The sequence below is a fragment of the Malania oleifera genome, chromosome 10, assembly GCF_029873635.1.
Source record: "Malania oleifera isolate guangnan ecotype guangnan chromosome 10, ASM2987363v1, whole genome shotgun sequence".
Classification (NCBI taxonomy): Eukaryota; Viridiplantae; Streptophyta; class Magnoliopsida; order Santalales; family Ximeniaceae; genus Malania; species Malania oleifera.
The window spans coordinates 25,241,624-25,260,458 of NC_080426.1; positions in this window are offsets into that span (position 1 = coordinate 25,241,624).

Consider the following 18,835-nt stretch of genomic DNA (forward strand, 5'->3'; position numbering starts at 1 on the left):
AGTGGTGTGTGTTATGGTGGATAAGCAAGTAACCATACTAGAGACTTTAGATGTATTGATATGATTAGAAGGGGATGGGGAAAGATGGTTGAGCCACAGAAATAGTGGCCATGGCCGAGTTGGTGTCTTTAGGTTGCAACAAAGCAATTAGTTGATTGTACTGACTCTTGGTTAGAGCCATGGTCTCCGCTGGTTCATCATCGTGGTCATCACTGGAACAAACCCAAGAAGGAGTGACAACAGTAGCAAAACTCTTGGACTTGCCATGAAGCTTATGACCAGTGGGTAGCCGTGTAGTTTGTAACACTTTTCAATGGAGTGGCCAGTCATGTTGGAGTGAGTGCATAGGGGAGGTGAAGCATTCCCTATTTTGAAGCAATTATCAAGTGAGTACCCTTGAATTTTGCAATGAGTGCAATAAGGACATGCTGATTCATGGCCTCCAAAGTTGAAAGGTTTTTGGACAGATTTAGTGAGATGAGGGTTGGTCTTAGCCATTATGGCCATGAGGTAAGAATTGGGTGATTGATGAAGCATTTGGTGTTGTCGTTCTTGCTGTTGAATCATAGAAAAAACTATGTTGGGGGGGGGGGGGTAAGGGTTCAGTAAGCATGATCTGATCCTTGAATAAGAATAAGAAGCAGATAAGCCCATAATAAATTATATAACACACTCTTTGTCATAGCGGTCATAAAGGTTTTTAACTTGCCACAAGTACAATCAGGTAGAGGGTCATAAACAGCCAATTCATCCCATGAAACTTTCAAGCAATCAAAGTAAATACTGACAAATTCCCCATCTTGAGAGATGCTAGAAAGATCTAGTTTAAGTTGAAGAATACGAGGACCATTTCGTTGGGTAAAACGATCCTAAAGTTCTAGTCAAAAGACCCTAGAATCATCAACCAAGGCGAGACTGGTTTTGATAGTAAGACCTACTGAATTTTGAAGCCAAGAAACAACAAGATCATTGCAACATTCCCAAGCTTCAAGAAGTGGATCAGCAACTTCACATGGTTTAAGAATAGTCCCGTTGATGAAGTCAATCTTATTCTTGGCTCGAAAGGCACAGCTAACAGCGCGAGACCAACTGACATAGTTATAAGTAGTCAATAAATTTGAAGCCAATGCAGCAACGAGATTATCACCATTGTCAATGCGAAAAGGATTGAAAAAAACTGAAAAATTGAGAAACCTTTCATTCGGTTTTTTATCATGAGGTGAATTGGGAGAATCCGCTTCTTCAATAACGGTTGTTATGGCTGGCTTGGATTTAGGATCAAGGGGAGCTCTGATACAATGTAAGAAAATGAAGAAGAAGATAAATTTGCAGAGAAGAGAAAATGTGCAAAGAAGAGAAACCCAGAAGAAGAGGGAGAAAACCTCTCTGTATATTAAATTGAAAAATATGTATACAAGGGACCTGTATATATACAATTGATGAAAAAGAATCTACTAATAACCTCCTGTAGTATAACTACATTTATACCCTTCTGTAGCAAAGAATAAAAATATAGAAAAATATGCTAACTGAATATACTAACAAATGGATGAAAATCATCCTTCTTTAGAGTTGTGGTTGTGTGTGGATGGTTGTAGTTCATGTTCCAATAGTTCTTATTTTTATAATATTTTTTTTATTATAAAATGAGTTTGATTTCATAGAATGAAAATAAACTCTAGTTCATCTAGACTGCAGTCATAATTTTGTCATTTGTAATAATTGTATTTCGAATGGAATGCGATTTTGTTCTTGGTTCCATAAACCAAACATAGAAAGACAATTTCATTCTTAAAATTTGATTTAGTTCTAGAGTTGATTCTACAAACCAAATTGGGTGGATTTGGACAATTTCAATACAATTTTATATTATATCTTATTTAAATTCAAGACTTCTCCCAAAAAAGTAAAACATGTAACAAATCAACAAACAAAAATTAATTTCACATATCATTAACATTTGAAAATTCATAATATTTAGTTTTTCTTAATTTTCAACCATATAAAACCAAACTTTTGTTTTTAATAGAATTTATGATTCGTTTGGAACTTAGAAAATACTAGGAAAAGGAAAGGAAAATAGGAATGATTTCATTTTTTTTTTTTTTTATGTTTGGTTAATAGAGAAAGTGAGAATGAAAATAAAAAACAAACCAAATTAATGAACAAAATTTTAATTTTACACATCATTAACATAAGCTCAGGTGGTAAGAACTTGCGTCAGACAACCTTAGACAAAGGTGAAATCTGGGGTTCAAATCCTACCGTTTGTAGCGCACATCCGCGATTTACCTCCTATGTGTTGGTCGATGGCACGGCTGGCTAGGCGTGGGATTAGTCTGGTGCGTAAGCCCAGGAGACCTGGCAATATAAAAAAAAAAAAAAAAATTTCCTTTTAAATGATATTTGATATAGAGAGAGAATATATTGAAAAATAATTTTCCTTCTTAACTTCCTTTCTTTTCCTTTTCCCCAGTAAAAACTTTCATCCAAACTAATCCTTAATATAGAAGAAAAATACAATAGAAAATGAGTTTCCTCCTTACTTTTTTTTTCTTTTTTTTTTTTTAAAAAAATCTTTAATCCAAATGAACCTACAAAAAAATAAAAATCAAATAGTAAATATTTTGAAGAAATGCATTTCGTATAAATCATGGCCATTGCATGTTACCCATTATTTAAATGAAAATATAATGTGTTAAACATAAATTTGAGCTCTTTAATTTGAAATTATGTGAATATTTTTGAATTTTAATACAATTTTTTGAAGAAATTATACACCATGTCAGGTGTGACAATTTAACCAAAAAATTTAAGCTTGCCCATCCAATTTAAATAATACACTAACTTGGCCCAAACACGGCCTGTTGACCGGTTTATAAACGAGTCAAACCTTTTATTAACCTAAATTCGATTTAAACGGACGGGTCACGAGTCACCCATCGGGTTTTAACCTATTTTACCATCCCTAATGTTAGTTTTGAAATCTTATGTATCATGATTAATGTATATATGTATGTGTATACATATATATATATATATATATATATATTTTTTTTTCTTTGTTTCACACTACAATGTATATCATTCACATTGTATAGGTGAATTTCCTTTGTACTATTAACATTTCTAGTATTTTAATTGGCAATTGAGTTTACTCACTCGCAAAAAAAAAAAAATCAATTTGCAAACCTTTGCCGAACTAAGTTATTAAAAAAGTATTGACTGAATGACAAATTTAGCACTAATATCTCCTTATAAGTTACACTCTTTATTTTAATTGGTCATTTGTCTGTATAAAAATTTCCCATAAGCTCTTCATTAATGTGCAAAGTTGGCACGATAAGAATATATGCCCCATTAGTTATTTTCGCCAGCATAAATGCAAGTTATGTTCTTTGTTTTAATCAATCATTTGTCTGACAATTCCTCGCAATCTCATCATCAATGTGTAAAGTTGGCATATTGTAGGAATATATATATCTTGTTGTTAACTCCTCCAATTCTATATTGTGTTTATTCTTATTTAATCTTTTCAACTTTGCATTGTACTTATTTTTATTCAAATTCATACACTTTCAAATTCACACCTTTGAATTTAACATTGTTGCTAACAATTAATTAATTCCCCATTTGAAATTCAAAAATTTCAAATGCTTGAATTCAAAACATATAATTCAAATATAATTCGATGAGTACTATCAATTTTAGCATATATTTTTTCTTATCGAGGTCTCATCAATTCGTACCTATGCATAATTGTATATTTAAATTATATAATGAGAGATAATTCATCTTATATCTTCTCTTTTCCATTCTATAAAATTCAAATCTAAACCTTCCAAATCAAACTCACAAGCTTTAATTAGCCACAAAAACTTTCCCATGCATGCAGATATAATATTACTACTAGATAATTAATTTATTAAAATAAGCATTGTTATTTATGCCATTAATTAATGCTTTGAATGCTGAAAACACAGACGTGCATATTAGTTGTGCAATAATTAATTCCATATATGGGAAGCACTTAAATGCGCAGCTGGGCAAGGTTTCACCACTTGGGTCATGCATGCAGTATATGAAAGAGGTGCTATTGAGACACAGGGTGTCCTTTTAACATTGTTTATTTTATTATATTGCATAATAAAATATATGTGATGTGGAGCCATGGAGAAATTATATAGGGACATTTTCCTCCACGTATCCGTGTGTCAATTTCCTTAATTATATACTTTATTAAATAAATAAAACATATATTCTGAAATGATGAAAAGTTATACAAGTGGCAATATTTTTACTAGTACATGTAATGAACTAACTAACTGGAATGCTAACTAACTGCAATGCTAGCTAACAACTAATACAACTAATTGCTGTTATACAAGAACTAACTGATTGCTAATAGCTAAAACTGTAGCTGCCTGAGAGGTGATCTGCTGCTACTGTAGCATATGTTAATACGCCCCCTTAAGATGGAGATGTTGAATGAAGGTTTAACGTAACTGTAATGTCCCGAAACCTTAATCCTGGATCCGGTGCGTTATACCTGATAAAATCTTGATAATCCATAAATCGAAACATACGCAGCGGAAAACATAAACATAATCTCCATAAATATAATACTAGAGTTTACTATATCTATCTATAATCCATATTATCCATTTATTCACCTGTATTCGCAAATCTACATACCTCTAAAAACTTAATCCACAAAACCAGTATTCATAATCATTCCTTTCTCAACAGACTTAAAACATAAAAGCATAAACTTAAACTTTATACAACCCAACAGTATTATAAAAAATATACCCTTTCTCTTTATAATCCTCAAAAATGCTATAAACGCTTGAGCTCTTTAAGTCCGACCTCGAGGATGTCCTGAAAAAGAAATATTCATATTCGGGTGAGTCACATCTTAATAAGGGAAGAAACAATATATTAAAAACAGTGTGTAGCTAACATGAGATTTATAAACATCATTTAAATAACATTTGCAAAACATTATCATAAACATTGAAACCATTATCTGTACCTAATCAATCACATGGAAAAGATTTAACCCACGAGATTACCTGAAGATAGGGGTGATTACCCGCTCATACAAGTAGCACCTCTCTGCTCTGATACTTAGGCAACCCTAGGGTCACTGTTGAAGCATACCAAGGCACCCACCTTACTCAGTAAGCCTTCAAGTATTAAATTGATCTCGTACTCACATAGTTCAACAAAGGTTTACCAGCGAAGGCGCCAAAGATAGGGAAATCTACTCGCCTATACAAGTAGGTTCCCTCTGCCCTTATACGTTATGCAGCAACTGCCACATATGAAGTTACTAGCGCACTCGCCTTTCACAGCAAGCCCTCGAGCGAAGAGTGCGCCCCGCCCACTCATAACATGTTCTGCAGATATAGATACTTCTAATATCATAATACATTATTCTTTTTGTCATTATTCAACCATTCACATCTATTCATGTTCATAACTTTAACATTGCATTACATTTCACTTTAAGTGACTTTTTCCCATTTTCATTGTTCACATTTTACATTTCATTTCATTGCCATTTCATTCTGTTTTCATTTCATTTATTCGTATTACAGCTGGTCATTAGCCGTCATCAGTTAGTCCAAATAGAAATGCGCTAAAATCTGCTAATAAAGTTCGTTTTAACTGTCATCAATTAGTTCACATAGAAATGCACTAGAATCTGCTAACACAACTCTTTTCAGCTGTCTTGCATTTACATAGTTGCATTAACATACACAAGCAACATGGTTCATATCATATTTCATTATTATATATTACTTACTTAGCCTGCATCTCATACATTTAACATATATTTGCACAGACCTTACATATACTCATGCCACATAGTTTAGCAATAAAATTCATACATATTCCTTGTAAAATAAGTCAACCCACATTTAGCATTTAAATACTAAAAATATAATTTCCATTTCTTACATTATTTCCCAGAAAATACATTTCACTTTCATTAGGTTATTTTCACATATACATAGCTAAATAAGCAATCCTAAACTCAGAAAACATAATTTACATGGTTGGCATTTTATACCCACATAGAAATATATATACCTAAATAAAACATAATCCATTTTAATTCATGAAAACCTGATTTTAATATACAATTTCCCCTTACCTATCTTTTGAACTAAGCTGGTAGGACCCTGAACCGATACCTGTGGCGTTCACTTGGACCCTAAATCAAAAACCCTAGTTCAATTAAATAAACCCCAACTGACTCAAATCTTATGAAAAATAATTATTTAATACTTCCTAAGCTCCAAATAACAATATTCATTAAGAAAATTCTCAAAATAACTCACTTACCCTGATTTTAGGATGTTTCCCAAGCCTCTCAAACCAACGATCAGCTCCTACAGACTTACAGAGAATGATCCTATGTGTGGTGGTTTCAGATCGTCAAACCGGGTCAAATTTAGCCCGAAATCAAAGAGAGAAGGTTGGAGGTCCGTTTTTTTAGAAAGAGAGAGAGAGAGAGAGAGAGAGAGAGAAGAAGAAGAAGAATTCCAAATTTTCTCGCTGAAATGAAAAACTCTATTTATAGGTAGGGCTTCGTCGATGAGATATGTGGGTTCGTCGATGAACTACTAAAGAGACTTTGTCGATGAGAAGATACATTCGTCGATGAAATTCAAAGTTTGAAATTACTCTCTTGAGATTCCTTTGTCGAGGAGGAACTAGAGTTCGTCCACGATCTCTAAAAGGACACTCGTCAATGAAAACAGAGAATTCCTTGACGAGGCCTGCTATTTCTTCTAACTTTTTCCTTATTATCCGTTAATCAATTTCATTTATCATACTTCCCAATTATTTTATAGTTTTAATTTCAAAGTCATTACACCATCTTGCTGTCAGAGAAATTGCTTCACAGATCTTGAGAGGAAGAGTTGGCGTCGGTGATGATGAGAGAGATGCATAGTCGGCATCAGCAAGACGAGAGAGATGCAGGCTCGGTGTCGGTGAGAGAGATGCACAGTCGGAGTAGTGAACTAAAATTTCAGATTCCAAATTTGAAATCAAGAAAATGAAACCCATGATGCAAAAAATAGGGATTAACAAAATCATCCACAACAGATGTATTTGAGGAAGTAGAAGACGAAAAAGATGAATTCTTCAATCGAACTCAATAAACTGAAAACGCAAAACAAGAACCACTGGAACTTGACGCTTAAGAGAAAATACTCGGCGTTAATTAAGGTGAAATCTAGGGTTCAAACCCTGCCGCTTGCAGCGCACATCCGCAATTTACCTCCTACGTGTTGGTCGAGGGCACGACTGGCTAGGCGTGAGATTAGTCTGGTGCGTAAGCCCACGAGACCCAATAATATATAAAAAAAACAAATTTTCCTTTTAAATGATATTTGATATAGAGAGAGAATATATTGAAAAATAAATTTCCTTCTAAAGGGCACGACTGGCTAGGCGTGAGATTAGTCTGGTGCGTAAGCCCACGAGACCCAATAATATAAAAAAAAAAAAACAATTTTTCCTTTTAAATGATACTTGATATAGAGAGAGAGAATATATTGAAAAATAAATTTCCTTCTATCATCCAAACTAATCCTTAATATAGAAGAAAAATGCAATAGAAAATGAGTTTCCTCCTTATTTTCTTTTTCTTTCTTTTTTTTTTTTCAAAAAAAAACTTTAATCCAAAGAACCTAAAAAAAAAAAATTTTCAAATAGTGAATGTTTTGAAGATATGCATTTCATATAAATCATGGCCATTGCATGTTACCCATTATTTAAATGAAAATATACGGCGTAGAACATAAATTTGAGCTCTCTAATTAAAATTATGTGAATATTTTTTTGAATTTTAATACAATTTTTTTGAAGAAATTATACACAATGTCAGGTGTGACAATTTAACCAAAAAATTTAAGCTGGCCCATCCAATTTAAATAATACACTAACTTGGCCCAAACACGGCCTGTTGACTCGTTTATAAACGAGTTAAACCTTTTATTAACCTAAATTCGATTTAAACAGATAGGTCACGAATCACCCATCGAGTTTTGACCCGTTTTGCCACCCCTAATATAAATTTTGAAATCTTATGTATCATTGTATATATTATATTCTCTTTGTTTCACACTACAACGTATATCATTCACATTGTATAGGTGAATTCCCTTCTAACTGTTAACATTTCTAGTATTTTAATTGGTAATTGAGTTAACTCACTCGCGAAAAAAAAAAAAAATTTGCAAACTTTTGCCGAACTAAGTTCTTAAAAAGTATTGACTGAATGACAAATTTAGCACTAATATCTCTTCATAAGTTACACTCTTCGTTTTAATTAGTCATTTGTATGTATAAAAATTCATCATAAGCTCTTCATTAATGTGCAAAGTTGGCATGATAAGAATATATGCCCCATTCGTTAATTTCGCCAGCATAAATACAAGTTATGTTCTTTGTTTTAATCAATCATTTGTCTGACAATTTCTCGCAATCTCGTCATCAATGTGTAAAGTTGGCATATTGTAGGAATATATAAATATATCTTATGGTTAACTCCTCCAATTCTATATTGTGTTTATTCTTATTTAATTTTTTAAACTTTGCATTGTACTTATTTTTATTCAAATTCATACACTTTCAAATTCACATCTCTGAATTTAACATTGTTGCTAACAATTAATTAATTCCCCATTTGAAATTCAAAAATTTCAAATGCATGAATTCAAAACATATAATTCAAATATAATTCGATAAGTACTATCAATTTTAGCATATATTTTTTCTCATCGAGGTCTCATCAATTCGTAGCTATGTATAATTGTATATATAAATTATAGAATGAGAGATAATTCATCTTATATCTTCTCTTTTTCATTCTATAAAATTCAAATCTAAACCTTCCAAATCAAACTCACCAGCTTTAATTAGCCACAAAAACTTTCCCATGCATGCAGATATAATATTACTACTAGATAATTAATTTATTAAAATAAGCATTGTTATTTATGCCATTAATTAATGCTTTGAATGCTGAATACACAGACGTGCATATTAATTGTGCAATAATTAATTCCATATATGGGAAGCACTTAAATGCGCAGCTGGGCAAGGTTTCACCACTTGGGTCTTAACTAGACGCATGCAATATATGAAGGTGGTGCTATTGAGACAGAGGGTGTCCTTTTAATATTGTTTATTTTATTATATGCATAATAAAATATATGTGATGTGTCCAGGAAAGCAAACTGACTATATGTATAGGCAACGATTAAGCTAGTTGTGGGATGTGTTGGTAGGGGTGCGAAAGTTAGTGTTGAGCCATGGAGAAATTATATAGGGATATTTTCCTCCACGTGTAGTGTGTCGGTTTTCTTAATTATATACTTTATTAAATAAATAAAATATATATTCCGGAATGATGAAAAGTTATATAAGTGACAATATTTATACTAGTAAATGTAATGAACTAACTCGAAGAAATTCGTTTATGCAAACGATTTCATTATTTTAATGTGATTATTAAAAGTGACTCGTGAATTGTTGTCGATTGGTTTCGGAAAGGTAAACGTATCTTATGATATCTTTGGGATTTTTGGGAGGATCTCATAGCGGAGTTAGAAGGAGTAAACTTCATGGTGATCTATCAATATAGGGAAGACAATAGTGCGACTGATTTTCTTGTTAGAGAAAGAGAAATGAAAAATAATGTCATCTACGAAGAACAACATCTTTTACCACATTCTCTGAAAGGTATCATTTGGATGGATATGTTAGGTCTTACTTCCTTTCGTCATTGATTTTTTTATTTTAGTTTATTTTACTATTTTTGTTTCTGTTAGGTCTGTTTAGATTTGTTTCTTATTTAACTTTATTTGAATTTGCAGCCCTATGTTGGGTGTTTGTTGGTGTTGCTTTTGGGAGACCTTTAATGTTTTTTATCTGTAATCCCTCAATGCTTGTCTTGTAACCATGGTATTCTTCTACCAAAAGTAAGGGTATATTAATAAATAAATGAAGATCCTGCCCTCCTTAAAAAAAAAAAAAAAAAAAACAAACTGGAACGCAAACTAACTGAAATGCTAGCTTACAGCTAATACAATTGATTGTTGTTACACAAGAATTAACTGATTGCTAACAGCTAAAACTGTAGCTGCCTGAGAGGTGATTTGCTGCTACTGTAGCATCTGTTAATACACCCCTCAAGATGGAGATGTTGAATGAAGATTTAACATAACCATCTTGTTGTCAGATAAACTGCTTCGTAGATCTTGAGAGGAAGAGTTGGTGTCGGGGACGACAAGAGAGATGCACAATCGGCATCGGCAAGACGAGAGAGATGCAGACTTAGCGTTGGCAAGAGAGATGCACAGTCGAAGCAGTGAACTAAAATTTCAAATTCCAAATCTGAAATCAAGAAAATGAAACCCATGATGCAAAAAATAGGGATTAAAAAAATCATCCACAATAGATGAATTTGAGGAAGTAGAAGACGAAAAAGATGAATTTTTCAATCGAACTTAACGAATTGAAAACGAAAAACAAGAACCATTGGAACTTGACGCTTAAGAGAAAATACTCGGCGTTGATCAAAGATAGCGCCGTCTATGAGAAAGAAATTTCTAAAGAAGAAGAAGACAAAGCAGAACCAGAAATTTGTAGCATCAATAGAAATTTATCAAACACTCCGAGGCAAGATATGAAGTTGCTTTAGATGAAGAGATCATATGTCTTTGAGGAGGAGTGATGAGACATGACATAGCTGGAGCGAGGGAATGACGTGACCAACAGATTAGACCAAATACGAGTGAGTCGGAGATGAGATGGAGACGATGACAGTGACAAGCAAATCAAACTAAAGATGAGAGTGGAGAGCTGCGAAGTCACTCTAAAGTGCAAGGCTCCAAACTAGTAATCTCTACAACTAAATAATCAAAGGAAGTAGAGGTACCAAGCTCCAATATTGCAACTGCATTCTAACATGGGCTCCAGAATAAGGACACCGGAGTCAGAGAAGTAGCCAAAAAGTGCGAGGTCACCGGAAGATATGGAGAGTTGAGGCCTGAAAGGCAAGGTCGCGAGAGGATCAGACGAGGCAAAGGAAGATCTCGATCTGCATTGAGAACTGAGACAAGCTCGCAGGGGGTATGATCCCGATTCGACTCAATAGTAATGTCGAAATGGAGCGACAAGCTAGTCGCTAGAAATTCTGCAGTTCTCGACGATTGCGGCGGATTTCAATGCAAGGGGTGAACTGGTGGCGGTGGCCATAAGAGCTATGGCGAACCTCCGAACGACTATGATTGAAGGAAATGAAGATGAGGATGAGCTGAAGAGTGTCGTTGGAAACGAAAATAGGAGGATTTCTAGAGGAAGACGGCAGGACGCTCGGCGGAGGAACTAAGAACTCTTTGTAGGAAACGGCGACACAAAAGAACTCTCAAGCTTTCTTGAAACTGATAAAGAGAAAGAGAAAATGCTCTGATACCATGTTAAATAAATAAAATGTATATTCCGGAATGATGAAAAGTTATACAAGTGATAGTATTTATACATGTAATGAACTAACTAACTGGAATGCAAATAAGCTGCAATGCTAGCTAACAGCTAATACAACTAATTGTTGTTACACAAGATTTAACTGATTGCTAACACCTAAAACTGTAGCTGCCTGAGAGGTGATCTGCAGCTACTGTAGCACCTGTTAATACACTTATTGAAAATGAGCTTCTCTTTCATATTAATGAATGTAGGACTAATTTGTCACATGTCTAATATTAAGGAAACATGAACACAGACACGTGGAGGGGAAGTCCCCTGTATAATTTTTACAAGCCATGCTGAATCTAGCTTTGCCCAACTCAAACTTGTTTATTAAATTTCTAGTCGAATTCAAGTTTGAGCCAAATTCAAACCAAGTTATAATATATTAGTTCAAGTTAGTTTATTATATAAATGAATGAGTTTACGAGTCCTTACCGAATCGAGCTACTGAAATTCTTGATTCTTTTGAATTCTCTTATTTTAAGAGATGAGAGGTTCCTTAGGCAAAAAGGTAAAAGAGCTTTTACTAATATTGTAAAGACCTGAAAAATTAAAATAATTAGGAAAAATAATAAATGAACAGATAAAAAGAATAATATGAAATAATAATAATAATAATAATAATAATAATAATAATAAAATAAATTAATTAAATTAAATATATGATATTTATATGTTTATATATATGTGTATGTAAGGATGAAGGAATATATACATACATACATACATATATATATATATATATATATATATATATATGTTTATGAAAAAGGTTATAATATTATAATATAATATATTATATTATATATGAATGTGGATGCTTATCATCCAGATTGAATTATGGATTGCAGACAGAGAGAAGTCGTGCCCCCCCCTCCTACAACACTCGCTCCGTCTCCGTCTCTCTCTCTCTCTTTCAATTTCTCGACAGATTTGCGGCAGATCAGAAAACGGAAGGTATCGTTGGATTTCTAACTCCCCCACCAACATTTCTATTGGAGAAGAAGTGTCGTGGGAGTGGCGTAGGCACCATTCCTAGGGTAAGATATTTTTTTCCTAATTTCTCAATTTCTCTTTAAATCTTCCGCTAAATCGACGATCGGGCACCACCACATGGTCCTAGTCGCGATTGTCATCATTTTGACGTGGGTAAATTTTCAATTGAAATTTTCTAAGCCCCACTCCAAAGCGAGAGTGAGATTTGGGAAATTTGGCAAATTGGTTATATTAGTGGGTATAATTATATATATGGAAATTATGACTTTAGGAAATATTTAAATAGTATTTTATTTAGGATTAATTTAATGGAACTGGGGTTTTTGAACTATGGTCCGGGTAAGCGCCATATGCATCTGTGTGGGATTCCTATCGGTGTAGTTCAAGGATTCAGGTAAGGGGAAATTATATATCAAAGAAGATTTTATGAAATTAAAGGTAATAAATAATGTTATAATATATGTATGTTTTGGTGTGAATTATTAAAATGCCAACCATGTAAAACTATGATTTCTGAGGTTAAGACCACTTATTTAGCTATGTATATATGGAAATGAATTGATGAAAGTGAAAAGTAATTTCTGAGAAATTATATAAGAAATGAAATGTATTTTCAGCATATAAATGTTAAATATGGGTTGACCTATTTTACAGGAATATGTATGAATTTTACTGTTAAATTGTGTGGCATGAGATTTTGTGCAAATATATGTTAAATGTATGAGATGCGGGCTAATTAAGTAAAGTATTGAGAATAAAATATGTTATGGACTATGTTGCTTGTGTAAGCTAAATACAACCATGTAAATGTAAGACAACTGAAAGACAATCATGTTTGTAGATCTAACACATTTCCATAGAGACTAACTGATGACAGCTAAAAGGAGATGTAGACTAATTGATGGTGGCTAAAGACCAGCTATAGTACAAAAGAAATGAAATGAAAATGTTATGCAATGACAATGAAATGACAATGGAATGAAATAACAAATGTGAACAATGAAATGTTGAAGATTACGTAAAGTGAAATGCAACGTAATGTTTAAGTTATGAACATGAACATATGTGTATGATTGAGTAATGACATAAAGAATAAAGTATTATGATATTAGAAGTACCTATATACGTAGAACATGATGTGATTAGGCGAGGCGTACTTTTCGCCTGAGGGCTTGCTAAGGAAGGCGAGTGTACTAGTAGCTTTAGATGTGGCAGTAATTGCATAACGTACTAGGGCAGAGGGAACCTACTTGTATAGACGAGTAGATTTTCTTATCCTTAGGGCCTTTGCTAGTAAATCATTATTGAACTGTGTGAGTACGAGATCAATTCAATACTTGAGGGCTTGCTGAGAAAGGTGAGTGCCCTGGTATGATTCAATAGCGACCCTAGGGTTGCCTAAGTATAAGAGTAGAGGGGTACTACTTGTATAGGCGGGTAATCACCCCTATCCTAGGGTAATCTCGTGGGTTAAATCTTTGTATGTGAATGATTAGGATCAAAGAATGATTTCAGTGTTTATGATAATGTTTTACAAATGTTATTAAAATATTATTTATAATCTCATGTTAGCCACACGCTGTTTTTAATATATTATTTCTTCTCTTACTGAGATATGTCTCACTCGAATATGATTATTTCTTTTTCAGGACATCCTCGAGGTCAGACTTAGGGAGCTTGAGGGTTTTAGCCTTTTTGAGGATCATAAAAGAAAAAGGGTATATAATGATAATTCTTTGGGGGATGTAAATATTTTATGTTTTATGTGTTTATGTTTTAAGTCCATTGAGAGAGGAATGATTATGAAAAATACTGAAATGTTTTGGGAGTTATGTAAATTTGTGAATGCAAGTGAATGTATGGATAACATGGTGTTTAGATACGAGTAGTAAACTCTGGTATTATTGTATTTTGATTACGGAGATTATGTTTATGTTTTCCATTGTGTATATTATGGATTATGGATTATTAGAAATTTTATCAGGTATAACGCACCGGACCCGGGTTTAAGGGTTCCGGGCATTACAAATACTGCTTAAAATTTTTTTTTGCCCCACTAAACTAATTTATTGCCTTTGAGCATTAGCATTATCATTAATATTACGAGATTTAAACTAAATAATTTTATGTAAAAATAATTCTTACTTTTAAGCTCACTATAGTCCATCAAACTAATTCCACCATATTAAATTAGTTTATGAATAACTATAATTCATGCCTATTAGATGAGTCTAAATCAAGCCTACAATTCAATCGTTCATGAGTTGAAATGAGTCGAGCCTATTCATGTTTAAGCTCCACTCATTTGCATCTATGGGAGCACATGCCAGTATAGATTCATCTGCACAACTCGCTGCACCACATACCCATATGTGCTTCTTTCTGGTTTAACACTTTTAATTATACAACTGCTTCGTATTATATATATATATATATATATATATATATATATATATATATATATATTAGTTAATATTGCTGATTATAGATATTGCGGGCGTGGGTATGTACGTGCGTGATTAATTCTGAGGGAAGCAGATGACAAAACCTAGCTTAAACCCTACTTGGTTGCTTGGCATGCTTGCTTCTCACACTGCCCACAAATTAATAGTTATGAATATGAAGATTAGAGCTTACAAGAAGGTCTGGAGTTAAAAGCTCAAGAAACAAAACATAGAAAAAAGGTTGTTATGGTTGTTATGGGTAGTTAAATCAGTTTATTCAATCATAATTTTAGTGGTCCAGATGGCAAGTTGTAAATGGTCATTGTTTCCATATAAGTGAACTAATTGTATAACATTGTAATTCAATTTTAAAGATGAGAAATATTGATTCTTATTTTTATCTCATCTCTTTGTGTTTTGAAACTTGTTAGATACAACTTCTTTACACTTTACATGGTATCAGAGCACTATGTAAGAGTAGTGTATTTGGTCGTGCACTGAATTCTGCAGGGAGACGCCCATTGCAGAGGAAGCATTGTCGTCTTCACCAAATCTCTCTCTTGCTAGAAACTAGGGAGGAGAAAAGCAGTTACAGACAGAGCAATGGTAGCTGTGGTTGGCCAATGGGGGTTTCGAATTTCAGAGATTGGTTAACAACATACATAATAACTCTGATATCCTGCTATATTGATATAGTCATTGTAACAACTTGCCTATTTTACCATAGTTAAATTTTTTTTTCCTCACATACATAAATATCATTCTTAATAATAACCCTAATACCAATATAGCAAAATCAACCTGAACCCGTGGGTGCCGGGTATACACCTATCATACATGGCGAACACCTAAGCAGCGGAAAATATAAATTACATCCATAACAAATAGTACTAGAGTCTTACTACATTCCATAACATTTCTGTAAATATAAATATACAATCCTTCAAAAGACCAGAAGGAAAAACTATGATCATAATCCAAAAACCATCTGACCCTAACTCAGTAACTCGCCCTCCTATCGGGGTATTATGAACTACCTCTATTGAAGTGGAAATCGCCTGTTTATCTGGATTCCCTGAAATGTTTTGTAAGCTGGGATGAGACACCTCTCAGTAAGGGAAATAAACTAATATCAGTTGTGTTGCAGAATGAGTATATTCGTACAATAATAGATAAACAATACACAACTCATGTCAGGATAAAATTTGGTGATATAATACTAGATAAAATATACATAATCATGATCATGTTAAATCAAACTGAATTTTAGTTATTATAAAATCATCTGCTATAACTGATAGTACTGAAATATTACCCAAGATGGATAACTAGTTGATGTCATGTATTACTCCCCATGACTGGGTTGCGTAGCCCAAAGGCGGGACCTGACAATGGCTGGCCGACTACTGCCAAGTCAAATGTGTCTGTAAGTACGATGGGCCCGCCCCACCTTGACCCAGACTGCCAAAGGACGTCTACAAAACTACACTGAAACTACATCGACTATCCATCTCCCACACTCTTTACTGGCAAGTGTGGTAGCACTAGTCTAAACTAAATTAAATAACTATGGTACCGAGCCCTGAATCCTGATCTAAACTAAGCCATCCAGGTTCTGATAACACAGAAATGGGTAATATCCGAAACATAAAACTTGTTCTAAAATCATATTATCTAGTAACCCATTAAAATCATATCTCTGTTTAACTGCAGTATTTTCCAAACATAATTATACAATACATATTTGCCTAAAATTAAATGCTATAAAATAATGATTAATTTTATGAAAAAATTTGAATTAGTTTATCCCCTTACCTAGCTTATTCAGATGCCCACACAGTTCAATCCTAAGCCCGTGGCATTTCTAACACAAAATCTACAATTTCCATTTCCTCAGAACATTCAACAGAATTCCAACATAATTTCTATAAAACATTTGCTAGGCTCCCAATAACCTAAATAAATTATTAAATTCTAAAATAATCAAATTACCTTGGTTTTCCTGAACTATGCCCGTAGGGTCCTGAAATTACACCCGCGGTGCTTACCCGAGCCTTATATCCAATAACCCTAATTCAACATCAGAATGCTCAATATTTAACATTTCTAAATCTATAATAATTAAATAATAATTAGCCCCTTAATAACCCCCTTAGCCTAATTTTAGGGTTATGCTTACGACGAACCCACGAGAAATCTGCTCCGCTAGACTTGTAGAGAATCATTTCTAAATTCTCGTGGTGGTGTTTGATCGTCAATTAGACTTAATATTTACGATAAGTTGAGGTAAAAGTGAGTGAGAGTTGAGCTTACCCCAGGAGATATGCCTATGTTACTTCTATGACAAATCCGTTCCAGTAGAAATGACGGTGATGGAAAATGAAGTCCAGTGGCTTTTCCTGATTTTCGATCAGGCGAAAATCAGTTGAGAAGTTGAGGAGAGTGGGAGAGAGAACGAAGGGAGAGATGTGAGAAGCTAGAGGGGGGGGGGGGTGTTGTTCAGCTTCTTCAAACAAAATTATGAAATCCTAAACATATATACATTTAAATAATATAATAATAATCATAACTTTTAACCTATATATATATATATATATATATATTACTTATTTCATAATTCTTATTATTTAATTTATTTATTTATTATTCAATTTAATTTTAAATCTTAAATTATTTATTTATTTATTTATTTTATTTATTATTTTATTTTACATTCCCAACCATAATTATTTTCTGGGGCGTTACATATAACATATAATTATATATATATATATATACATATATCTTATTCAATAAGATTTTATTACCATTATAGTATTATTCATTTAATTTGTTTATTCAATTAATTTAATACAATAATAATAATAATTTTAATTAATTAATTAATTAATTAATTAATTAATTTTTTTCCCCAGGTTACTACAATATAACTCTTCTAACTAAAAAGTTCGACAAGTTTTTGAAAAAGAATAAGAAATATGGCAAAAAATTTCAAGACTCAAAAAGAGAAAAAGGAGAATCAAGCAAAAGGAAACAAAAAGATGATCCTCCGACGTGCTACAATTGCAGAGAAGTTGGGCATATCAAGCCCGGACTGTTCTCAACTAAAGAAAGTGTCAAAAAAGAAGAAGAAAGCACTAAAAGTCGATTGAGACACACATAGTTCCAGCAGCTTAGACATTGAATCCAGTGATTATGAGGTTACTAATCTGTGCCTAATGGCACACGACGATCACGAGGTACAATCATTTTGCTCCGCCTCATCATATTATTCCAGTGATTCTAAAAATGATAATAGCATGATTTCAAATGACGAATTACAATAAGAATATCTGTATACTCTTAAAATGCTTGAGAAAATGTCTAAGAAAAATTTTGATTTGAAAACTAAGTTAAAGGAATTTTCAAAGCTTTTGGAAAAACAAAATGGATCTCATGCTTCTTTAATAAAAGAAAAGGATTTGGAAATTTTGGAGTTAGAAAGAAATTTGGAAGATAAATCTAAAATTATTTATAAATTCACAGAGAGTCAAAATAATTTTGAAAGACTTCTTGGGATTCCAAGAAATTCTCTAGACAAGGAAAGTCTTGATTTTAATGGGAAGGAAAACCTAAAACATAAACATCTTTACATGGGCTACTTTGTGAGAGAGTCAAAATATTACGTCTCATCTAAAGACTCCTATAGGTATATTACATGTTTAAAATGTAAGAAATTAGGTCACATAAAATTTGACTGTCTTTTTAAGAACAAGCATGTTAAAATTAAGAAGATCTAAAAAGTCAAAAGAGAGTCAAGCATTAACCCCTATGGACCCAAGAAAATATGGGTACCAAAA